Source organism: Monodelphis domestica, chromosome 1 (assembly GCF_027887165.1).
Source record: "Monodelphis domestica isolate mMonDom1 chromosome 1, mMonDom1.pri, whole genome shotgun sequence".
NCBI classification, from domain to species: Eukaryota; Metazoa; Chordata; class Mammalia; order Didelphimorphia; family Didelphidae; genus Monodelphis; species Monodelphis domestica.
The window spans coordinates 628,217,602-628,245,153 of NC_077227.1; positions in this window are offsets into that span (position 1 = coordinate 628,217,602).

Here is a 27,552-nt window from a genome sequence, read left to right on the forward strand (position 1 = left end):
TACTTTGGTTTTAAAGTCATTTTGACCTATGATACACAGAGCCTCTTTACACCCCATCTGTGTGGAATAATGTGAATAGGGAAGAGGTGAATGGAGCAGTTAAAATAAAATAATCATCACCTTCCCCCTGAATTTCTTTAAACTGTGGTTTCAAATGTGACATATCATTAGGACAATTAAACTTTTTTTAGGTGGTAGATTATTTGAGAAGATAGAAATAATAAACACTGGATATTAAATTCCTCTAAATAGAGACTGAAATGTGTTATCATCCAGTAATGCTTTCTACCATACTGGCCCAGGTTTATTAATTCTCATGTAATTCTGATTATACCTCTTCTTTTCTTAATTGATGATGTGAGATTTAAATTAATATCCAGTAATTCCAAGTATTATATCTTATACTTTATACTAATTATCTAACAAAAGGTAAACCTACATACATGGATTCTCCTGGCTGGCATAAAGCTGGCTTCCCCAGCCCTGAAATGGGGAATGAGAGAGGAGCAGGATCCCCAAAAAAACTTTATCTCTAAAATGTAAAGATGTAATGTGAGAACAAAAGTGGGATGCTGGGATCTAGAGTCCTGGGAAGAGAATTCAAATTATACAATGGGGAAAGGGGAAGAAAGGGAAGATAAGAATGAGCAGTTGAATGGGAAAAAAAAAATCTCTGGCTTCCTAGTGAGAAGATTTAGATTCAATTCTGGTATCTGCTATTTGTTATACATGTGATTTGAGGCAAATCATTTAAGCTCAGGTTTTTCTACTATAAAATGAGAGGATTGAACTAGATAGTCTCTAACGATCCTTGAACTCTAACTCAACAATCCTATGACCATGGAAATAATTTTGGGAATCAAACTTTATAGTTCTCTCATAGACAAATGTGAAAAAATGAAGGGACATTCCAGTATGGTTGGTATCCACTCAAAAATGGAGCAATTAAAATCTAGCCACCACAAGAAGGATTGGGTGCAGAGTTTATTTGCCTTGCTTATTTTCCAAAAATTTCTTGAACTGCCCAAGTGAACTTGCTAAACACTATGCTGTATGTTAGGTCTAGTTTCATAGAACATCATTGAGATATAGTTAGATAATATGGAAAATATATTATTTCCCATCTATTCTTGTCTTCAAGTCTAGACTTTATGATCCCTAGAAACATACCATCTTGCATCTTAGCATGTTCCTGGCACCGCTAAATGCTAGGAATACAAAGAAAAGCAAAGACAGCTTCTGCCCTTGAAGGATTTAGTCTCATAAGGGAGACAACATTCAAACGACTATGTACAAACAAGCTATAAACAGGATAAATTGGTGATAAGCAACAGAGAATTAAGAGGGATTCTGCAAAGAAAAAGTCCTTAATGCTTTTTCATTCATTCATATACTCTGATCTGAACACAGAATTCCAGAGAGAGTTTGAAGAATGCAGACATTTAAGTAGTAGTATGTAAGTGATAGGTCAAACAACACAAAGTTTGATCCTTAAAGTTTTTCTTGCACAAGGCACTCCATCTCCAGGTTCATGGATTTTCACTGGTTATGACTTACACTTGAATTGCTTTCCCTTCTCATTTCTATCTCCTGACTCTCTTAAAGTCTCAGAATCTCACATTGCATAAGTAATATTTCCAAGTCCACATCAATGGTAATGCTTTTCTTCTCAGGTTATTTCCAATAGTCTTCTAAATTTCTTGGTTTGCCGTTTTTCACTCATTATATCAGGAGCTCCCAGAGCCTTTTTTTGCTTTTCTTTATGTATTCAAATTTTAGCACAATGTTTGACCCTAAATGCTTATTGTATTCATTTGATTTTGGCAGATAGAGAATAGAATTGAGTGAAAATCATCTCCTTTGTCATTTCCTTCTTCTTATTTGGTAGACTACTAGGGAGAGGGTATTTCTTCTCTTTTCTGTGAAGGAAGCTTATGGACTATGGGGGTAGATCTCCTAAACCTGGGAAAGTTACAGAGATGTACCCACTCCTAACAACTCCAAGAATCTTTGGAAAGGTCTGGTTCTTTACCACCTCTTTTTAAGAGGATCCTAACCCACCGACTGGAGAAGAGGTGGAGAAGGGTATAGGAAGATCATTGACAAGCTGGCATATTTGGATGCTTAAGGGTAGAAGTGGAGAGATGCAAGTGGGATGGTGGTGAAGGGCTTGAAACCATCCCTTCCTCCCTACTCTTCTTCCCAGCCTCTCAAAAATAGTTATATTCCAATTGATCATCTACTGTGGGTTTACTAAATGCTTTACTAAATGATCCACAAGAAAACCAAGGGAGACTGTCTTTTCTATGTAACGACAATATACATTTGATTATGATCTTGCTATCATCATTAAATAATATTGAAGCTTGTGGGTTTTGTCCTTTATCTAGAAGGAAGAGTATGAAAGTAAGTAGGATGGAGTTAAGGGAAGAGTTGATCTAGCATTTGACTATAGGTGAAGAGAAAATATTAGAGCTACTGTTTCTAAATCGGCAGAGAGATCTAGTGGAAAAGGACTCAGCATTTGGAGTCAGAAATCAAATTCTATCTCTCTCAGTTGCTACTGAAGTAACTTTAGGAAGCTGATTTAACCTCTACTGTACTCAGTTTACTCATATGTAAAATTAGGGTTTTGGACTAGATGGTTTTTCTAAGATACTCTTGAGCTATGAGTATCTTAAGTTTCATTTTTTTTATAGTTCTTTGTTTAACTCAGCATCTAATTTCATTCCTTTCACATAGTAGGTGTTTGATGAATATTGATTTAGTATAATTATTAGAGGACAGTAAAAGCTCACAAGGATCAGCTTGTGATTATGATAGCTTTTATTACATTTATGTACAACAGCATTATAATAATATATTTAGTTCACACTGACACATGCTAAACATCACATACATTAAATAATCAGAAATATCAGAGTGCAAAATTGTGTGCACTTGTCAGTCATTTGATTTTGGAGACATGGTTATGCTAAATTTATAGCATACTGCCATTACTCTAAAAACTTTGCCATTGCCATGACTTATATGGCCTGTAACCTTGGCTAACCTCTGTACTTCACCAGGACAGACATAATAACAGGGAATCCAAAGGTTTAATTAATGTTTATGAGCTGTCTAGCTATTTAAAGATGAAAGATCTGTAGAAGAGAAAAATATTATGTATTATTTAAGATTCTGATGATCTACAAGGCCAAAATAAGATATATAATTTAGTTAAAGAAGAAGACATATCTCTATCAGAGATTTATGTATATTACATGAGGACAACTAGACAAAAAATTCAATCTAATGATTATTGGGTCTATGCCACAGATATAATGATTTTTACTGATGAGGTTTTATATATTCCTTTAATTACTAGGCCATTAAATAATATTTCTCATATTTCTTGTCATGTGGCCATTCTTTGCCCTATTAAAAATCTGCTCACTTCATGAAATCTTTGACTAAACTGATGGGAAGAACAGATCCAAGAATGTAGGAAGATGGCAGAAGAGCCCTTAACATCAGTGTTTCTAATACATATTGATACTTTGCAAGATCTTTGTTTTTATGCATTTTGGTTTTCCTTTTTACCTGAATCATTCTAAAAACTTATGAAAGAGTTATGAAAGCTCATAAACATTTCGCCACATAGCTGCATTTCATAACCCATAATACATGATATAAAAGTGACTTATGTTTAATTCTACAAATCTTAGTACTTTGAATAGAGGGTACAACACTTCCCACAATCTTTGGAGATTTGCTGCCAATTACCAATTAGCATTTTGAGCTTTCTGAATGTATTTTTTTTTTCCTAACAGTTAAGAAGTATTTGTTAAACTACTATGAGCTCAGTACTATGCTGGCATATGGAAATAAGCCCTTAAATTACGTATAATCTATTTGGGAGAAAAAGATTAAATATATAAAACAACAATGAACATTAAATATATACAATTTAGTACTAAGATGAAAAAAGATTTTAACACATTGGGAATTAAGAGAAAAGGGAAAATCAACTTTTAGTAGAGTACTTGTAGAGGCATACTGGGTGTTGAAAGAAGACTAGTACCTCTGGTGTGAGGACTTGCTAAGCCTTTGAAGGGCTGCTTTCCTTTTTTGTTGTCCACCTGCTGCCCACAGGAGACTCCAAGAAGCTGTAGCATTCACTATGGCCAAATTCCAGTAAACTGAAGTAGCAGATAAGTCAAGGGTAATGGACATGCTCGAATCCCAATGATAAATATGGGAGATATCTATCTAAGATATGTGAAGACATCTCCTGATGTAAGAGGCAGATGAGAACAATTTATTCCAACAAGCATGATGATGCTAAAGCAGGCATTATGAAGTGCTTAGAGCTTGGTTAGATATAAAAGAAACCATTGCATATGGAGCCATTTCCAATTATCCTGATTTTTGTCTTGCCTCTGAGCTTTGATGACTGGAAGAGAGAGTGATACTGATGACTTTGTGCAATTTGCCTCATTTAAATCCAATTTACACACAATTAAAGACATCACCCTCTTATGCCATTGGTCCTATTTGAAAAGTGAAAAACAACAAAAACAACAATTAGGAAAGATAAGAGTGAAGGAGAGGCTTGATTTGACCTTTAACAAATGAATGAAATTCATTTATCCAGAATTGGAGAGAAGATTCTTCAAGTGGATTTACTTCCAGGTTATTGGGGCGGGGGTACTTCAAAATTACAATAGCAATAACAGTTTATTTTTACATAATTATTTAGAATGAAAAAATATTTTACACCCATAACAATGTTCCATCTGGCAACAATGGGAATGTTACCCAACTACTAAGCAGTAGAATGGTTAAATGAACAGAATTGGCCTTGGAATAATGAAGATTTGGCAAAGAATGACTGTATTATTATGGGAAAGTGAATATACCTATGTGTCCCAATTAAAAATTCTTAAATTTGTCATCCCCTGTCTATATTGATATTTGGAGTTTTCTTACCCCAAATTCCCTGTACCAGCGAAATGAGAAGTTTCGATCAATATATTATCGCTGTTTTAAACCTAACAAAGTTAAATTTAAATCTATGACTTCTGAATACAGATCTAAAGCTCTTTCTATCCATAGCATTGCCTCTTCCTTAAACATTCTTTGTCCTCAAACTCTTTTCATATTTATTCCAGCTAATCGACCTCTTCTCAGATTAGTGTTTTTTTTTTTTTAATAAATAAATTTATTTATTTAGAACATTTTTCCATCGTTACATGATTCATGTTCTTTCCTTCCTCTCTTTCCTCCCCACTCCCTGAACTGAAGAGTAATTCCACTGGGTTATTCATGTATCATTGTTCAAAACCTATTCCCATATTATTATTATTTGCAATAGTGATCATTTAAAGTCAAAATCCCCAAACATATACTCATCGAACCATATGATCTATCATATGTTTTTCTTCTGCTTTTCTACATCCTCAGTTCTTTCTCTGGATGTGGCTAGGTCCCTCTCAATTATGCTGGATCATTGCATAGTTACTAGTAAAGAAGTCCATTACATTTAATTGTGCCACAATATATCAATTTCTGTGGACAATGTTCTCCTGGTTCTGCTGCTTTCGCTCTGCATCAATTTTCAGAATAGTGTTTTTAAATATATAAGTTATGTGCAATATGACTCTAAAGGAAATCTGATGATTGGAAAAAATATCAAAAATTTTTTTCTTAATAAAAAGAAACTCATGAACCTATTAGGTTTAAGACTCCTGCTCTTTGTCAATCAAAAATTGATTTTTACTCTAAAAATGTCATAATCTAGCCTCCTCTTATCTTTCCAATCTTCTTACACCTTAATCCCCATCTTGTACACTTCCATCTAGTGACCTGGCCTTCTGGCTGCCCCACAAATAAGACACTCCAATTCTTGATTCCAGGTATTTTCTCTGGTCGATGGGTAGCTCTTTGATTTCTGGAACACTATCCTTTCTCCACTGATCTTCCTGATGTCCTTTAAATCCCAACTAAATTCCCACCTTCTACAGAAAGTCTTCCACAACCCCTCAATTCCAATGTCTTTCTTCTGTTAATTTTTATTTCCCACTTATACTATATATAGTTTTCTCTGTATATATTTGCTTGTATATGATAGAGGGTATGTGATAGTGCGCCAGTCCTGGATTCAGGATTTGACCTCAAATATTTATTAGTCGTGAGACTCTAGGCAAGTCACTTAATGTCTACACAGTTCCCCCATCTGTAAATTAGAGAATTATCACATTAATCTCCCAGTATTGTTCTGAAGATCAAATGAGATAATAATTATAAAGTGCTTAACAGTGCCTGGTATATAGTGTTATATAAACATTAGCTATTACTATAGGGGTGTATGGGGTGCTGAGGGGGGAATAATATCTTTGGTATGGAGGACTTGTCGTGCCCTCCTAGGGCAGCTCTCTAGCCTCTGACTCTCACCTGACACCCAGCTCTCACCTGTGGCTCCCAGTAGCTGCTAGCATGTGGCAGTGGCCACACCCTGGGCAACAGCTTCAACAGGCCGGCTAAACCTTGTGAGGGTAGCCATTGGGTCGTCGTGGACCCCTGGTGAACTAGGGCTTTGCTCACCCAGCATGTGAAAACTGTTTTAGGCAGAACAGGTGGAAGAAACCAATAAGAAGATTCAACGGCTGAGATGGCGATGCAGCAAAGCACTGTGGAGTGCTCAGGGCGTGTTGGAGCACAAAAGACAACACGGCCATCCAATGCAGCTGAGGAAGTCTCCAGGTGTAACGACTTTTGGTGCCACTGGACCCAGGCTTCCAACGCCGAGAGAGTGGGACTGTCTTTGTGCATCGACTTTTCCACTTAAATCTTCATGCACAAGTATCTTTGTGCACAAAAACGCACAAAGACAATTGTCATCCTCGGTTACTGAGAGACTCCTGCCAGCTCTTACTATAATTATCATCATCATCATCATCATCATCATCATTATTTTGTCTATTAGATTGAAAGCTCCTTAAGGGCAGGGACTTTCTTTTGCCTTTTTTATATTCACAACTCTTATCAGATTGCATGGCACACAGTGGATAATTAATGTCGATTTATTGATTGACTTCTAGCTATGTGTCATTTAACCTTTTATGCAAGGTTCTTCATTTACAAACTAAGAATGATAAAGTCATTGTAATAAAGATATCTTGGAAACATTAAGACCATATATAAATACAAACTATGACATGCAAATGACTTGTTTCCAAATTACTTGTTGGAGAAATATATCTATGTATTTAGAACAGTTTTGGCACTATTTTACAGTTCAATCACAGGGATATTCTATTCCTTAAAAAAGATCAAAACTCATCCATGCCTTCTCTTCTTGTAAAGTCATTTCAAGGATCTCCCCAATTCTTGCCATGATACTTCCTTTAGATTTTTTTTTTAATTCTGAGAATATCAGTGGAGCATGTGTCTTATCCATTTGTTAGCTAACACTTGCTTATGACACAAGAGTGGCCCAATTTCCTTTTCTAATCATATATTTATTTTATCAGTGATCTCCCTTATACCACCTGAGCGTAGGTCTTATTGCTAACATTCCTTTCTCTGTTGAAACTTTAATTCCTAGATAGTTGTGATATTTTGGAGTTTGTAACCAAATAGCATTTCTAGAATAGTTATAAGTGATTTATTGTCTCAAAAACTATCTTAGTGTTTCTAAATGTGTTGCAAAATTTCCCCAATGTAATAATTCATTCTGTCATTTTTTCTTCTATTCAATTATGAGTTCAGCTTAACCATTTACAAAGTTTTGTCCAGTGAAATAGCCATCCAACTACATACCATATTGCATGACGTTCTCAAATGAGCCAAATAGAAACCCAGTCAATTGTTGACAGATGGTCAGACACAAGCAACATAATGGAAATAAGAGAAAACAAGGTATGCTCAATAAAGATTAATCACCTGGGGCTTATGACAGAGGGATGACCAGTCTTCTAAAGATAGATTTTTAAAGATAGTTACTGTTCTTGATGGTTAATAATGTTCCCTTAAAAGTTCCCTACCCTCAAATCCTTAAATGATGTTAAATAGAAAGACTGTTTTCTCTTATGTGTGTCAGAATAATCTGTAAATTAGTAGCTTGCTGGGCCAAAGAAGAGGGTGTTAAGTACACAAGCTTTGGTCTGTTTTACTCCTACAAGAATTTATGGCATGAAAACATGAATGTTTAAGTAATCATAAAAATATTGCTATTTTTGAAGCTGATTAGAAAACTCAGTCTATCACATAGTTCATCAGATGCCCTTCCTTATATTTAGTGGAAATATGCTCTTTATCAGTCAGAGACATGGGACACAGGATTCTTTTTCAGGAGAAGAAACTTGGACCAAGATGGGCAAAGAGGTTAAGAAAACAATAAAAGCATAAATGCCATTTAAAGGTATTACATCTGTGAACCATTCTCTCTTGAAATGCTGGAAAACTGACAATCCAAATAGTGCTTGATCTTATGTTTTCCTTTTGTCTAGCTCTTCTGTTGTTGGAAGTCTCTTGAGATGAAATGCATACCCCCAACAGCAACATCCCCCAAAACCACAGCTCTAGGAGATTACACTTGTTAGCGGTCCACCTTACTCCAGTTCAGCCCTTGGGATTTTAAAATACAGGTGCCAGTTCTCTTCTAGGTAAGTTTACCCAAAGTTTACCCAGCTACATACACAGGTGGTTAGATTAAAAGTTGTTTGACTTGGGAAAGCAGAAACAATGTTTTTTTGAAAGAGTAGTAGAGACAATCTTCAAACACACATTATGCCAATATAAACAGACTCAGGCTAAACAGGAAGCAAGTGGTCTCTATCTTGCTCAACATTTTTACTTATTTAATGTAGTGTTCCTTAACCTCAACCTTCACCAGATCCTGTAGTATTTTTGATTCTCTGGTAGTTTCATCCTAGGTGTCTTGTTGGGTGGAAAGACTATTAAAAGGGTAAGGAACAATCAGAGATTCAAAAAGAAAAGCTGTGCAAACAGAATAAAAAGGGTTCTTTTTACTTTTCTATCACTCAAAAGCCTCTGAATGATTTTTATGGGCCAAATATAGGTTAGTTCATCTGATTATTGGGACTGTTTTTAGATTTGTTTCAGATCATCATCCTCCCTATATGGTGATGATCGGTGTTCCTTTGAGTTTCACAGTACCAAAAGCTTTGCAAGTTTAAGTGGCCATAGCCCAAAGCTGGTCTCACTCGTGCCCTCTAAAAGTGCCAGAGAAGCAAGTAGCTCCCTTTGCAGCTGCAAAGAAAAGTCTAAGTTCAGAGGGGCATGCAAATTCACTGATGAACAGAATATTGCACTATTAAGAAATGATTATTCAGGTGAACTGAGATATCATTCTCATTTACTCCTCTGTCTCAATAATCCCATTCAAATCAATTCTGTCCTACCACACTCTATTAGAAATTGGAGATGATATGGCAAATCCCAAATAGCCTGCTCCCTGAGGAGCTTACATTCTACCCATGAGATATGCCAGGTGCACATGTGAATAGGTAATTTCCAGAGGGAGAGAGACTAAGAAACGAGGAGACCCAGCAGGCTTTCCATAAGAAGTGGCACCTTAACTGAGCCTTGAAGGAAGCCAGGTATTCAAAATGTGGCAGGAGTGATAAGGAAATATATATCAGGCATTAGGAAGATACTGTGTAAAGATAGGATTATAGAAGAGTTCTCATTTTATTGTACAACTAGTTTGTAGAACTAGTTAGCTAGTTTGGCTGAAACATGGAGTATGTAAAAAATGAAATATGTAAAATAAATTTGGCACTGTCCTAATGCTTTTTTTACAAATATTATCTCATTTTGTCATTGGATAGTTAAAGAGGAACTAGATTAGGATGGACTTTCACCCCAGGGTGAATTTATTCTTAGGGATAGAAAAAGCTACTGAAGATTTTTGGGTAGTGGAGTTTGAGGTAATGAAACTATGAAGATGTAATTTGAAGTGTCAGGGCATAGTAAAGGAAAGAAAACTATATTTGAAAAAAAACATTAAAGGAGCAGCACAGGAAAAATATGGCATAGGACATGGGATAAGTGACTGAACTGAGTTTTAGGGGACCTGACTTCAAGACTTGAATCAGCTATTAACTAGCTGTGAGATTTTTGGGGAAAAAATAAAACTGTTTAATTTCCAAGTGCCTCAGTTTCTCCCATCCACAAAAAGAGAGTGGAGTAAATGGAGTTTCTAAGGCCCTTTCTAGATATACACTTAGTGATTCATAATCATTTTCCATGGTTGTAATTTGGCACAGATTTCAGCAATAGCCTGGGCAGGGCTTTTAGTCTTAAATTTGATCCACTGAATAAAATATGAAGGCAGAATCTTCCATGAAATCACAGACTTTCAGAGTGAAAAGCAACCCCAGAGGTCATCTATTTCAATACAAAACTAAATCATGAAAACTCTGTATAGCATTCCAAACAAATGGTTATAAAGCCTCTGCTTAAAAATCACAGTTAGAGAACTCACTGACCCCCTGAGGAATCTTATTCATTCCTCTATTGGACATCTCTAATTGTTAGTAAGTTTTTCCTTATGTTGAGCCTCCCTATAACTTCCACTCATTTGTCCTAGGTTAGCCCTCCAGTGCTAAACAGAAAAAAAATGTTTAATCCCATTCTCTTTTGACAGTCCTTCAAATTTATGAAGGCTGCTATCATGTCTTTTCTTCTCCAGCCTAAACATCCCTAATTCCTCCAGCAGATTCTCATATGGCATGATTTTGAATCTTTTACCCACAGGGGATTCCCATAAGCAATTAATTTATCTCACCTTGACCCAGGGCTTCAAATTCTCTCCCTTCCACTTAAAGGAGTTTTGGCATCCCTGATATGCTCATGGGAATATTTCTTGACATTCAGTAAGAGGTCACCCACAACATGCTTGCTAGGGGAAAATATAGCTGGCTTGCACAGTGGAAGGAGAAGTGAGCTTAAAAGACAAGGTTTCCTCCCCCCCCACACACACACACCTCATTCTATGCTCACTACCTTTCTCTCTCACTTCTTTTTTAAAAATAATTTTGTGGATCAGATAGTTTGGTCTCATGCCTCTAACCACCCTCCATAGCATTGTCCAAGTTCAGTTGTCAGAGGAGCATACAGAGCTGATTAGAGGACTATTATTGGACATAGACCTTAACTTCTCTTTTGAAATGTTGAATATCACCCACCAGATTCAAAGCCCTTTGCTAAATACTATAAAAATAAAAAAAAAATTGCCATTGAAAGGAAGTTACAGCAACTTAGAGAAAAATAACTTACACACCTGGACAAGGTAAGGACAAATCCAAGGTTGTGTCAAAAAGATTGGTAGTGGCAGGGAGGGCTACAAGAATGATAAGAAGGAGATGTTGACAATGGGTACTGGATATCTCTACAAGAGGTGGAACCTGAGCATGAGTAACCAGGAGAAGCAAAAAGTAAAGGCAATCTAGGTGGGAGAAACACTGCCTATGAAATTCTCATGCAACAATAGAGGCTTGAATATGCCATATATATATATATGTATATATATATATATACATATATATATATATACACATATATTTTAATTAAAAAATAATTGACTATATATTATACACATAGTCAACGATTTTCATTGTTCTCACTCCCATTCAGAGTTGCTATGTGATTTGGCAACTAACTTTCCAATTTCATCATACATTATTCTGCTTTCCTAACTATAGTCTAGCTAAACTTGCCTTTTTTGCTGCTTTTCATACCTAAATTTCATTCTCCTACCACGAAAGTCCTTTGGGCTAGCTTTTTATTGTTCCTGAAATATTTTCCCACTTCATCCTAATCTTGCATATCTATTTCCTTCAAAATTTTGTTCAAGTAAAACCATTTACATCAAGTTATTTGCACATTACTTCCTTCATTTTGATTTTCAGGGAATTGTTAGTCCTTCATTTTTGAAGATCAATGACATCACAGACTCGTGTCTTGACTTGTAAATGAATTATACTGAAGCAAATAGAGTTGCACAAAATTGTCAGTCTCATTCTCTCTTCCAGAGTCATAAAAAAAAATCAGAATGACTGACAATAGCTCATGATAAAGTGGATGACCCTGGCATCTTCAATGTCTGACCAAAGTCTAAGCTTTCCACAGGACCTCTTAAGCTGCCTTCATTGCCAATGGAACAAATTGTCCTCATCTGACCAATATGTCTAAGGAAGTCTTTATGTGGTTGGGGTAGATATCCTCTGAACTCAGTAATGGCTTTAAAAACTCTTGGTTACCCTCAACTTGATCTAGCCTTTCAGTCAATGCAGATTTATTGAAGTGTAGCCACTATAGATGCCATATCTCTTGGAGCCACAGGTGAGAGCTGGGTGACAGGTAGACATAAAAAGTAGATGAGCAGCCCTGAAAAGTGCTTGACAAATCTTCATGCCAGATATGCTAGTCCTCCCAGAACTGAAGCCCAAAGTAGAATGTCCTAGAGGATCTGGGCAAAGATGATAAGCCAATGAATGAAGAATTGGTGAGCCCACTTCCATAATTTAGAATTAAGACTTCCCCAGGAGAGAATTTGTATATATTCCCATAACTGGGCACTGATTAAGGAAGTGTGGCTACCTTAAACCACCTGAAAAATTATTACCTTTAGCCTTTATGGTTGGCATAAAGCTAAACATTTTTGATGAGAAGGTGTATAATAATTGTAATCTATTAGGGATATCAGAAACCATTAAATATTGAAAAGACCTTGCTTGAGTCACTTAAACATTTAAGTCTTCATTTTCTCATTTGTAAAGCAATTAAAATTAAGCTAGAGTATATGATAGCTGAGATTATTTCTAGCTCTACATTTATATGAGTTCCATTAGTTCCAAGAAATCTTTTCTTCATTCTTTATACATTAATTAAATGTTTGGGAGCCATGTTTAATTTTAGCACCAGCTAGGGAAATTACCTTCTTGGGTATTGTTCCCATCCAGTCAAGTGGTCTTTGTAGAAGCGATGGGTTCATCTCCCAGTGCACCTTCATCATTTTTTTTTTATGTGTGAAGAGATTTCTGGCTATTGTGGTGCTTGTTAAGATTTAAAAACTGTTTTACTTTTTTAGGGTGAGGTTTCAGGTAATTTCATTTTCATTTTTTTTATTCTTCCTTTTTCTTTTCCTTCCTCTCATTCCTTCTCTTCCTTTCTCTTCTTTCTTTTGCTTTCTCTTCTTTATTATCCTTTCTTCCCTGAGGCTGGAATTTTTAGAATACTAAAAATATGAATCAACTTTTTGGTTTCATTACCTTAGGCCATATTAGTAGAAACATAGGATCAATATAAAGGCTGGATACAAGTTATAGTTCCAATATCCTCTATTCTGGTTAGATGACCTCTGAAGTAGTTAGTATCTTCATATCCTGGAGCCACATTTTAGAAGAACCTTGAGAAGCTGAAACATGTTCAAAAGATAATGACTAAAATGGTGAGAATATTGGAGACCATGTCATATTTGGATCAGCTAAAATGATGCTTAGTTTCAAGAATAAAAGACTATCCACAAGCAAGGAAAATGATTTAAATTATTTCAAAGACTGTTATATATAAGAAAAATAATTAAAAAAAATTTTCTCCAGGGAGCAGCTGGGTAGCTCAGTAGAGAGAGAACTAGGCCTAGAGATGGGAGGTCGTAGGTTCAAATCTGGCCTCAGACACTTCCAAGCTGTGTGACCCTGGGCAAGTCACTTGATCCCCATTGCCTAGCCCTTCACACTCTTCAGTCTTGGAACCAATACACAGTATTGAGCCCAAGACTGAAGGTAAGGGTTTTAAAAAAAGTGTTGTCTCCAAACCACAGAACTGTGTCTGGTTTTATCAAGTGATCCTAATGGATACATAGTTTGGAGAGTTGAATTTTGGTTAGAAATTCAGAGTAGGGAAAACTTCCCAACAAGGTTGTGAGCTCTCCATCCTTGGAAATCCTCAAGTGGAGAATGGATGACAAGTTATTAAGAATATTGTAGAAATAATTCCTTCTCAAATGTGAGTCAGATTGGATGATCTCAGAGGTTGAATTTTTCTAAAAATCATTTACTCAAATGTTTTCACATCCATTTCATTAAATTTGATTGTTTATAATTCCAGAATCTTGATGCCCATTGTGAGTTAACACTAGTCACCTCCATTAGTTACAAACCATACTTATAAATGCAAGATACAAATATATCTACACAACAATTCTAGTTGTTACTTCAAGAGGGTAGTGGGGCTATTTCTTTTGTGTCAGGCATTCCTTGTATTAATATTAGAGGAAAACAACCAAATGAAGATGAATATAAGGGCACTATTCCTTCTCTCTATAGTTTTCTCTCTTTGTTTTATTTATTTATTTTTTTGGAGAAATTGTTGCTTCATGATGGTCATGGGATACGATTCACTTTTCAACTTGGAAATTTTATTTTCATAACTTGAACCAGGAAGTAAACATTAGAGACAGGATTTCTGGCAGAGACCTTGCTATTTACAAGTAATAGTTATGGCAGATGCTTTGTGTTTCAGGGGCACAATTAGAGGAGGTTTCATGTATGACCTTTGGTACAAGTTTTCCGCTTCTGCAGGAGGAAAGCCCTGTGCAAGGCTTTCTCTTTCTTATTTAATGCTTCTGATCTTAGTGATTATTCTTTGACAATTAATTGGGTGGAAACTGCCTGGTGACCTTTGAGAGCTTTCCATTATTAATGTGTTCACTAGATAAATATGATTTCTTCATCATACTGAGGGAAAATATGAAATAAGATTTTTTTTGTTTTCAGAGATAACATCAGAACTGTCACTAAAACACACATGCGTGCACACACACACACTCTTTACTAATTTATTTTTTTGGCAAGATTTTATAATTTAGATTCCTGGCCTTTAGCTAGCCAGAAGGATTGTTTTACAACTTTAAGTTGAATTGTGATAGCCTCTAAAATATTATTGCTATTTTAAGTTAGATGTAGAAAATTGAGTCCATTTTTCATGTGTTTGTTTATGGTCAGCAACCATATTTTCTTTCTTTTGTGTACTCCAATCATGCAATGAACAGCATTTGTGCACAATTACTTGCTGAATAATTTTTACACTTCCAATTAACCCTTATATGTCTCTAATTTTTCTCTCATCATAGTACTGAAGAAAAATGGAATTCCTCCTAGGAAGACCAAAGCCTTTAATAACAGTTTATCAATTTGATGCTTTCGTCATGAGGTGCAAACTTTTTGCAGAATAGTTTGTTTAAAAATAGCTAGCTTGCCAGATTCTTGTAATAGGCCTGCTTCTTAATAGGTATCTGATCTTTCTTATTTATCTCCTTATACCTTCAGTTATCTCATCTAGGAAATGGGGCTAAGAATATTTGCCCTACCTACCTTCAGGAAAGATTGTGTTGTGTTTCAAAGGAAGAAATGCGTCTGAAAGTATCATAAATAGAATTGTGAGGCGTTATTATCTTTATTGGATATAGGGGCATAGGATCAGAACTAGACATGATATTTCATGAATATAGGTAGCCTTATAAGGAAACACCTTCTGCCAAAGCAAGTCAAGATCTTTTTTGCAACTTAGACAGTTGCCTAGTACACTGAGATGTTAAATAATTTCCCCAAGACTATGTAAGAAGCAGGCCAAGAACTCAGGTTTTCTTAACTCCAAGACTAGCTTTTTGTCCACTATACCATTCCTCCAATTTTAATCTTATCATCTTCATCCTCATTATAATCATTTCTTTTCAGCATTCTTGAATGGGTGTAGTCATGCTTTCAATTTACATGCTGTGTGATAAACCTAAAATGGGCTCCAATATAGATGGTTAAATTCATTTCCACCTAACATATTCATTCAGTTGAAAATTGCCTGATAAAGCTTACCTCAGACCAAAATAAGAAGTGAAAGAGCATGATTTATGATGAGGTTCAGTACTGGATCTTTTGTGAGAACTAATGGAGTTATTGTTGGAACAACAGCTGCAAGGAGAAGAAAAAACTTCTTATCAGAAGAGTCAGCAATGTTTTGATTTAAGAACAAGGCAGACATTATAAATCTGGGCATTACAAGTTCAGAAATAAGCTGACATCACTTACAGAAATGCCTTACATTGCTCTTTAAGTATGTTAAATGTAATCTATAGACTTTCATTAGTCCAGATGTGCTCAGCAACTGACTGACGTCTGACCTAAAGTTTTTGCCCTTTCAAGAATGAAGGCAGACACATTGGTACATGTTATTGCATAAGTTACAAGGAGAAATGTACCTATAAAGCCAAAGTATTAAAATTGTTTGCAAAAGAGCTCTACCTTGGGAGAAATATTGGTTTAAAATACTGTATACTTTTCACAACATATAATATGTTGTTTTCTTGATCAACATTTATGCATCATGAGTTAAGCTATATTTGTGTTGAAAAATACAGCAAATGGCGTTATTGATTTTAACATTAAATAGAACAAAAGGCAAGCAGGCAGCATGGTTTAATGGAAAGAGCACTGAATTTGCTGTAAAACAGAGGAGTTCAGAGCAATGTTCAAGTGCTATTTTACAAACCTCCTTGTGTAATCTTCAGTAGTATTCTTAAGATTTCTGAAGTTCAACTTCTTTATCTGGAAAATAATGGGGCTAGTCTGAGGTCGCTAGTTCTAGATTTATGATGCTAGAATTTGGAAAATGCTAAAGCTTTTAAATTAAATTTAAAATAAAATAAAATAATAAATAAATAATCATTTCTTTTCTCACTCTCCTCTCTATTAGGTGGGTGGGAATCAACTGTTGTAAAATATGCATAATCAAGTGAAATAAATTCCCACAATCATCACAGACAATTTCAAGGGGTATTTCAAGTGTATTTCCATGACTTTTTCCTGAGAAATTAGGCTTCATCAGAGCCATGTTATCTTCAGAATTATGCTCAAGATGACATATGAGAAGGAAAATAAGCTTAGGAAAAGGTAAAAACTGAGCTCCTCCAAAGTTTTATTACTAAACTATCAGTCTTCCATTAACCTTATATCTACAATCTCACATAGCTCATCTCTTTGGTGGTCTTGTTACTGCCTGGAGTTTAAATATACTGAAAACTGTGTTTCCTGGCTTCCTCATTATTGTCAACCACATGACCATTCTCCTTTGATCCCAAGTTTGTAAATATTTATAACTCCTTGCTCCCCTTAGCCCACCTCAATCAGATCAATCTCCAAAGACAACAAGTCTTCCTTTTTGGTAGATAGAGAGAAATAGATTTCTCGTTCAACTTTTTTACCCCAAATCCATACCTATGTTTAAAGAAAGCAACATCTCCATCATCTCTATTCCTGGAACATTTGCCTAACTGCTACTCAAAATTGTCTGATCCATTCTATGTTAGTGTTCAGTTATTTTAGTTGTATCTGATTCTTAGTGCCCCCATTTTGGTTGCAGAGATACTAGGGTGGTTTGCCATTTCCTTTACATCTCATTTTATAGATGAGGAAACCAAATTATACAAGATTAAGAGAACTGCTCAGTTTAACATAGCTAGTAAGTGTCTGATGCTAGATTTGAACTCAGATGTTCCTGACTCCAGGCCTACTTCTTTATCTACTGAGCTATCTAGCTATCTGCCCCCTCTAGTAGCCCGATTTCACTCAAATCTCAGTTTAATTAATTTTATTTACTTCCCTTTTCAAGAAGAGTTCCGATTGCTTCTGAAAGTGAGAGCAAGCCTTTTATAGGGGCGAATGATGTCCTTAGGCACATAAGGAAAAGGGGAACAGAGCAGCCTAGTCCTGTGTCCCTCTGGCTTTTTAATAACAAACTCTCTCAAACTCTATATATTGTCTTTGGAAGAATGTTAAAGTTAAAAGGATGGCCTTTAGTATCAAAGTGGAATATGAAGTCATTTAAATTGCTGCAAATTTGCCAAATTAATGTAGCTTATTTTTCCCCCTCCTAGTCAGTTTTTGGCTCAATTCATTCATTGTCCATTGTAGTTTCTGTCCAAGATATGTATACTGCTGGAGCATATTCACAAAATGTCCATCAAAATATATCAAATATCCTTGAGTATTGGCCTTAATACTCCTAGTGGATTATAGCATGACCCAAAGGATCATGAGATAATGGGTAAATTCAATTAAGAGGAATGAGATGAGTAAAGAGAGTTGTGTAGTTGTGTTGGAAATAAGCCCTATGATTGGTTATTATGAAGGTGGGTGGGGGAATAAGATGCATTTCATTCCTTAGAATTGACTTAAGTGGAACACTATGAAGCATTTGGGAGCCTAGGAAATGTTCCAGGATTTGATGCAATCAGCACAATGTCATCTACAATGGGGAAATTCTAGAGGATCTCACTATCTATTAGGGATTCCTCTTTATTTCAAATCTGTCCTAGATTCTAGTGACAATGATTAACAGATTTTAGGATGATAGAAAATAGATCAAAAAGGGATTTTCAAGGTTAGTGTGTTCAATTCCCTTAAAATACTGTCACAGAGGTTAAAAATTAGTTCAATGTCACAAAGGTAGCAAATTTCTAAGAAGGAGTGGAATCCAATTCCTCTTGCCCCAGAGATAGTACTCTTTCCACTGTAATATGTTTTTCTGCTTTATTTTTCATGGATCTTAAGAATCACAAAGTCTTTGAATAATTATATATTTCAAGGACTTTCATAAGATGTTAACATTTGTAGAGGAAAACCTCTAGGAAGAAATCTTTTAAAACAACTTATTTTGAACTACCAAGTCAAATCCCTTTTTAATAATCAACAAACAATAAGAATTATTCAATCTTATATTTTCTAATTCTTTCATTCAACTATGTGAATACAAAGAATTCTTCAATAAAATATTTTTTATGAAAAATTGTCTTAGATTTTCATTGAAGGTGTTCTCAATATAGGCACCAGTTGTTTTTATAAAGATTTAATAGGCATTAGAAGATAAGTATTCAGTTAGTAGTTATTGACATTTGCTTGGTAGCCTCTTTTCAGAAGTAATATTTTTGTGACTTTTCCCCCAACCATTGTAATGGCTTCAAAATTATGATGCCTCTAGCATGGATCTTAAAATGTAATTGGTCTAATATGCCTTCTTTAGAACATTGAATACACATATTTTATACAAAGACATGAAACTGGTAATCACACTACAGATAGTTAAAGAAAGTCTCAATTTTAGGGTTTTAAACTTCCAAAGTATGACTGAGAAATGCTGTGAACACACAATGCTGGAAAATGGAGGTGATAGATGCAAGTTTGTTCCAGATGTTCAGTTTGTAAAAAACACAATATCTATGAAGTAAAATAAAATAAGATATATTTATGTATAAATAGCAGCCCTAGTCACAATAAAAATTCATTAATTCTTTACTTGTTTCTGGAACAAAAAAGATGAATAAAAATAAGTTTAAAATATTAAGCACACTATTGAATTCAGCTCAATGCTTTACAAGTTCAAAGTCACTATTCTGTTGGTTTCTCTATTCTTCCAATTACAGGAATAAGGGATATTAGACAGACATCTGTTAAACGTCTCTAGACAGAGGTCTAATCAATTTACCATATATACATTGTGCTAGAGCCCAAACATTTCCTTTTGTTTGTTTTTTATACTGCTAGATTCTTCTGGGGAATTTACTCTCACAAGTTCTAAAATAGGTGTTTCTTTTTGTTCCCTCCCTCCCTCTCTCTTTCCCTCTTTTCCTTCCTTCTTCTCACCTTTCCTCACTCCCATCCTCTCTTAGTCTCCCACACCTTCCCTTCTTTCCTCTCTTCTGTTCTCCTTTCCTCCTCACTTTTTCCCTCCCTCTCTATCTACCTCCCTCCCTCCCAGCCTTCCTTTCTTCCTCCCTCCCTTCCTCACTTCCTTCTTTCCTTCCTTTTTTCTCTTTCTATACTTCTATTAATGTCATTGTGTCAATTGTCATTGTGTGATCTCAGAAGAGCCTAGGTTACACCAGTTATCACCCCCTCATGTTGTTCCCTTAATTTTATGGTGTTTTCCTCTACATTCCATTAGCTACTAGTCAGATATGCTTTTGCATAGAAATATTTACTTCAGAAGGTATAACCATAAATATACAAACTTATTCTCCCCAACTTATGGAAGGCAAGATGCCCCTCCCTCCTTGAAACACTACTTAGTCTGGGGGGGGGGGGCGGGTAAAGAATTCAGATGTTTATTTAGTTTAGTTCCTCAAGAGCACAGGAACACTTTCAATTCATACCATAGCTTCTCAGAGCTTCCTTGCTGGCCTGGTTGACCAGCTGCATCATCCCACCTGAAATCTTGGTTCCAGGGTCACTCTGGATTGAACTCTCATTCCTCAGGCATTTGAAACCCAGGAGGACAAGCAACACAGAAAAGAAACAAACATCCCCATACACATTCATCAAAGCTGGGGTAAAAAGGAAGAAGGAAGGGAAGTAAAGTCCCCCTCTCACTGGTTCAGTTCATGGCATCCTTGCTCTGGGTGAACTGGGATCTTAATACTCTGGATGCTGCAGGTAAGAGTATCCAAAAGAAGCAGAATGGAAAAGAGATCAATTAAAAAAGAGAGCTCAGCTGAAAAAGAGAGAATAAACAAAATATAATGGATTTGGTGTCAACAGTTTTAAAGATGCAGATAAGCAAAGTAGGATATATGACAAAAGGAGGAAAAGATAAAGAAAAACTGAGGAAAAACAGAATGAAGGGACATAAATAACTAGTAATTATAACTTTGAATGGAAGTGGAATAAATTCACCAATAAAATGAAAATTGATAGTAGAATCAATTAAAACCCCAAAGCTATCAATATGTTGCTTACAAGAAACACCCTTAAAATGAGATTCACACATACAGTGAAAATAAAGACATGGAACAGAATATACTACACCTTGACTGATACAAAGAAAGCAGAGACAGAAACCTTGGTCTCTGATATAGTGAAAGCTAAAATAGACACAATCTAAATATATAAACAGGTAAACTATATTCTGTCAAAAAGTCCCATGGATATTGAAGCATTATAATATATATATCTATAAAGCATAATACTAATATTAATATATTGGGCCAATGTGCACCAAGTGTTATAGCATCAGGATTTTAAAGGGAAAACTAAACAAATTAGAAGGGAAATATGTAACAAAATAATACTATTGCAGGGCTTCAACTTTCTTCTCTTAGAACAAAATAAATCTAACCAAAAATAAATAATAAATAAGAAGATAAATAGAATCTTACATTAGTTAAATATTATAGATATATAGGAATAGTTGAATGTGAAATAGAAAAAAAGGTAAACTGAGGGGAAACTATTTCTTTTGCAATGACTGCACTATTCTCTGGCTTGTGACTAGAGAGAGCTGCTAAGGGAACCTGAGGCTGCTTATTTGTAATGGAGGTAGGAATGAGAAATGCTGAGGGATGCTGCCACACAGGATAACTTCTACACAAGGGAACTGCTCTGGGGTTTGCCTACTAATCTCTACTAATGGCTAATGGATCAGTATATCTATTTAACTTCCTCCCCCCTTCACTCCCTCCCTTTTCCAACCCTCTCCTCCCAGTTCTTCTTGAAGCCTTTGGCTTCTTCCCCCCCCCCCCCCAGTGAACTACAAAGGAATTCTTTTCTTTTCCTTTTCAAGTCAAGGGGTTTATTGAGATAACAGGATGGGAAACTGAGGTGAGAGGGATGAGGATGTCTCTAATCTAAATTGAGGAAAAATTTGAGGGTTTGAGAAAGTAGTCCAGTCACTAGCTGTGACTCTAAGACATTTAGGGAGATGGAGGACAACAGCTATTCAAAACCTTCTTTCTTCTTCACAAAATCAGCAAGGTCTCTCAGCTTAACTCCAGAGAGAAACAAAATTCATAATCTCTCCTTCAGCCTTGCTTGTCTCCTTTCTCAGCTTCAACCCCAGAGAGAAAAACAAAGTTCAAAGTCTCTCAGTTTCTCCTGGCCAGCTCAACTCTCAAATAGACCACCAACTCAAAAAACAAGTTTCTCCTTCTTGTCAACTTCAACTATCCAAAGCCAGAGAACACCAAAACCAAGTCACCCCCACCAGGGTCTTTCAGCCAACTCCCAACCTCCAGAGAGAGAGAGAGAGACTCCAAGTCCAAGTCCCCTCCTCCTGGTCAGCTCAACTGCTAACTCCTGGGAACATTCCATTTTGGAAACTCCTTCTCTTGATTGACAGATAGGTTAGGTCTGCAGTTTCTTGCATCTTGGTTTACAAGTTCCCTCTTTCTCCAGCCTCTACCACAAATGGGAACAGAAAAGAGTATACCGTCTTCTCAGCAATACATGGAACCTTTACAAAACCTGACCATACATTACGGCACAAAAGCATCAAAGTTAAATATAGAAATGGAAAAATGTTAAATGCATCATTTTCAAACCATAAAGTAATTTAAATTGTATATAAAAAAGGATCATGGAAACAAAAAGTAGAAACTAATTGGAGATTAAATAACAGTCTTAAAGAATGAGTGAGTTAAAGAACAAATAAAAAATGAAAAAAATATTTTATTAAAGACGGATGAAACCATTTCTGTGGAAAATCCTACAGGCTTAATGAAAAAATTAGTTAAAACTATCAATTTTAGCAGAGTTTCAAGATGTGAAATAAACTAACATAAATAAATCATAATCATTTTTAGATATTACTAACAAAGTTCTGCAAGAAGAGAGAGAAGAGATAATCTACTTAAAATAACCACAGAGAGAATATAAAATACTTGATAGTGTACCTGCCAAAAAAATTCAGGAACTACATAAACATAATTATAAAATAACATTTACACAAATAAATAAATAATTTGAGAAATAATACTTGTTCATGGATGGGCAATAACTATGTGATTTTTAAAAATTTAAATTAATTTATTTAGTCAATTTATAACATTATTTCTTGGTTACGAGAATCATATTTTCCCTCCCTCCCCTAACCCTACCTTTCCCGTAGCTGATGCGCAATTTCCCTGGGTACTACATGTGTTCTTGACCAAAACCTACTTCAATATTTTTGGTCTTTGCATTAGGATGTTCATTTAGGGTCTACAACTCAATCATATCCCCTCAACCCATGTAATTGAGCAATTGTTTTTCTTCAGTGTTTCTTTCCCCACAGTTTTCCTCTGAATATGGATAGTGTTTTTTCTTGTAGATCCCTCTAAGTTCTTCAGGATCACTGAATTGCCATTAATGAAGAAGTCCATTACATTCCATTCTACCACAATGTATCAGTCTCTGTGTACAATGTTCTCCTGGTTCTTCTCCTTTCGGTCTGCAACACTTCCTAGAGGTTGTTCCAGTTCCCATGGAATTCCTCCATTTTATTATTCCTTTGAGCACAATAGTATTCCATCACCAACATATACCACAATTTGTTTAGCCATTCCCCAATTGGAGGGCATCCCCTCATTTTTCAATTTTTTGCCACTACAAAGAGTGCAGCTAGGAATATTCTTATACAAGTATTTTTCCTTATTATCTCTTTGGGGTACAAACCCAGGAGGGCTTTGGCTAGATCAAAGGGCAGACAGTCTTTTAGCACCCTCTGGGCAAAATTCCAAATTGTCCTCCAGAATGGTTGGATTAATTCACAACTCCACCAGCAATGCATTAATGTCCTGACTTTGCCACATCCCCTCCAGCTTTCACTACTTTCTGCTGCTGTCATGTTAGCCAATCTACTGGGTGTGAGGTGTTACCTCAGAGTTGTTATGATTTGCATCTCTCTGATTGTAAGAGATTTAGAACACTTTTCATGTCCTTATTAAAAGTTTTGATTTCTTTAAATGAAAATTGCCTATCCATTTCCCTTGCCCATTTATCAATTGGAGAATGGCTTGATGTTTTGTACAATTGGTTTAGCTCTTTATAAAGTTTAGTAATTACACCCTTATCAGAGTTTTTTTGTTATGAAGATTGTTTCCCAATTTGTTGCTTCCCTTCTACTTTTGGTTGCATTGGTATTGTTTGTATAGAAACTTTTTAATTTCATGTAATCAAAATTATTGACTTTATATTTTGTGGTTTTTTTTTTCTAGCTCTTGCTTGGTTTTAAAGTTTTTCCTTTCCAAAAGATCTGACAAGTATACTATTCTGTGTTCACCTAATTTCATTATGGTTTCTTTTTTTATATTCAAATCATTCACACATTCTGAGTTTATCTTGATGTAGGGAGTGAGATGTTGGTCCAAATATAATTTTTCCCATGTAATATTTATTGGGAAAGTTGGGTGGTTAAGAAAAAACAGGGGATAGCAAAGGTTTGTGGCAGGGAATGGAGATGTTAAAGGGTGAGAGGGAATATGGCTGCCAGTGAAGCAAAGGCGAGAGATGCCCCTTGCCGAGAGGCTATATTTTGAACAAAATGGGGTGTCCGAGAAATGAACTACTCATCAGAGACTGCGGGAATGTCTTCTCTCATGATTTCTGCTGAAGTTGCCCCAGAAAAAGGCTAAACACTGACCCTCCTGAGCGCCAAGCCTTTCCCCCGACTTTGGTCACCCATCAGGGGTCCAATAAGAACCATTTGTAATTTGATGACTGAACTGAGGTTCAGCTCCCTCTATGCCCCCTGAAAAGGTAGTCCTCTCATCTGACTGTGATATTCTAATAAGAGAAATTTAATAACCAATTCTGATTGGAGAGGTATCAGGGAAAAGGGAAGAGGGAGGTCCCTAAATAACGTTGGAGTCTTTCTCAGCTTTGGAGTTGGGGCCAGGCCTCACAGGTTGGTGGAAGGTTTCCCCCACTCCTGTCTACGCTATATCTGTGCTAGCTTTGTCAATTCCAAAATCTTAGCAGTAGACAGCAAGCAACAAGAACAGTTCTGACTTTTAGAGCTGATTAGGCCTGTTTCTTCTGGCTGAAGCAAGTAGAGGTACTTCAATCCCGACTTTGAAGAAAAAGGTTCCCACACTCCCCACACCAGCAAGAAGTACTCATCACATGACTCACTGCCACTCCCAGTTGCCTCTTCCCCCACCAAATGTGAGTCTTGACAAATTCCTCTCACTGTAATATTCCCACTGTTGCTTGTTCTAACACAGTGGCAGAAAGTCCAGAACTTGTTCTTGTTTCCTTTCCACTCCCATATTGTCTTCTATTTTTCCCAGCAGTTTTAATCAAATAGTGGATTTTTGTCCCAAAAGATGGGGTCTTTGGTCTTATCATAGACTGTCTTGCTGAGGTAACTTACCCCAAGTCTATTCCACTGATCCTCCTTTCTGTCTCTTATCCAGTACCATATTGTTTTGATGACCAGTGCTTTATAGTATAGTTTGAGATTTGGGACTATAAGGCCATTTCTTTCACATTTTGTTTCATTATTTCCCTGGATATTGTTGATCTTTTGTTCTTCCAAATGAACTTTGTTATATTTTTTTCCAATTCAGTAAAAAAGTTTTTGGAAGTTAGATGGGTATGGCACTAAATGAATAGACAAGTTTGGGTAGGATGGTCATTTTTATTATGTTAGTTCTTCCTACCAATTAGCAATCAATGTTTTTCCAATTGTTTTGATCTAGTTTTAATTGTGTGGTGAGTGTTTTGTAGTTGTGTTCACATAGTTCCTGTGTTTGTCTTGGCAGATAGATTCCTCAGTATTTTATATTGTCTAGGGTGATTTTGAATGGGAATTTCTCTTTCTAAGTCTTGCTGTTGAGATGTATTGGAGATATATAGAAGTGCTAAAGATTTATGTGGGTTTATTTTGTATCCTGCAACTTTGCTAAAGTTGTTGATTACTTCCACTACCTTTTTGGTTGATTCTCTGGGATTCTTTATACAGACCATCATAGGACATCTGTGTAAGTATGGCAGCAGTCTAGACACAGGCCCCTTCCTCTCCTCAGACCTACTGATATAGGTTACCTCCAAATATCCAAAAAAAACATTTTCATGTGAATGAAGGAACTCTACAGAAGGGAGAAGAATTGAAGGTATGTGGGATTTGGGCATTTCCACACTAGAAAGGGTTGAAAAAGCTCCCACCCAAACATGAGTTGATCTACCCTCCCCATCTCCAACTATGGAGACAGTCAGAGCCAGAGCATGCCAGAATCAGCGGGTGAGCGAGGGACACCACTGGAGTGAGCAAGGGGCAGCTCTAGGTCTTGAGAGCTGAATAAGACCAACAAGGACATAGCCCTGAGAACAATTATACACAAAACCTCCTTGGCCAGGTGGGGGAGCAAAGACCATCACAGCTATGGAGATTCGAGACCTCACCTTAGGTAAAATCCTTGCTCCATAACTCCATACACAGAGAACCTGCCCAGCTCATTCAGATTTCTGACTAAAAAGGGAATGTAAATCTTCCACAGTGTTGGCTAATTGCGCACATGAGCCTCAAACTGCTTCCCAAAAAAGCAAAGAAAAAGGCAGTGAGCCTTGAAAATTTTTACAGAAGAAAAACCCAGGCTACAGAGGATATACAGGAGGAAATTCAAACTAAAACAAAACCTTTTAAAAGTGGAAATTGTCCACAAGCTCTGGAAGAATTTAAATTGGAGCTTATCAAAAAGATGTAAGCCTTCTAGCAAAATAAGTGGGAAATGGTTCTAAAAAGAAAATCAAAAAAAATTATAGCACAAAACCAAAAATTTATAGCTGAAAACCAAAAAATTATAGCTGAAAATCAAAATGTTAAAGCAGGAAACCAGGCCTTATGAATCAGAATTGAGCAACTAGAAACCAATGATCTTTCAAAAGAGCAAGAATTAAAACAGTCAAAAGACTAACAAAATAGAAGAAAACATAAAATATCTCACTGACAAGGTGACAGTTCAGGAAAACAGAGGAAGGATAGACAATTTGAGAATCTTTGGTCTACCTGAAATGAACAGAAATCTTGACATCATACTATAAGAAATCATCCAAGAAAAGTGCCCTGAGGTTCTTGAACAAGGGGGAAAAATAGACATTGAAAGAGTTCATGGCATACCCTCTATACTAAATCCCCAAAAGACAAATCCCAGGAATGTAATTGCCAAATTCCAGAGCTTTCAAGCTAAGGAGAAAATTCTACAAGAAACCAAAAAGATACAGTTCAGATACCAAGGAGCACCAATCAGGATCACACAAGACCTGAAGCTTCCACACTAAAGGACCTCAAGGCCTGGAACATGATATTCAGAAATACAAGAGAACTGGGTCTTCAACCAAGAATCATGTATCCATCAAAACTGACTACATACTTCCAGAGGAAAGTATGGGCATTCAACAAAATAGAAGATTTCCAAGTATTTGTAAAGAAAAAACCAGAACTAATTGAAAAGTTTGTTATCTAAACACAAAGATCAAGAGAAACATGAAAAGGTAAATAAGAAAAAGAGGGTAAAGAAGAAAAATGTTTTTGCATTTTTTTTATTCAAACTCTTTTCTTTAAGGATGACAATTAGATCAAATTATATATATATATATATATATATATTCTTATAAGAAGGAGAGGAAGAGAATGAAATCTTAGAAAAATTAGAGTTAATAGATATATGGAGAAAAATAAATAGGGACAAAAAGGAATACATCTTCTTTTCAGCAGCACATGATACATTCACAAAGATTG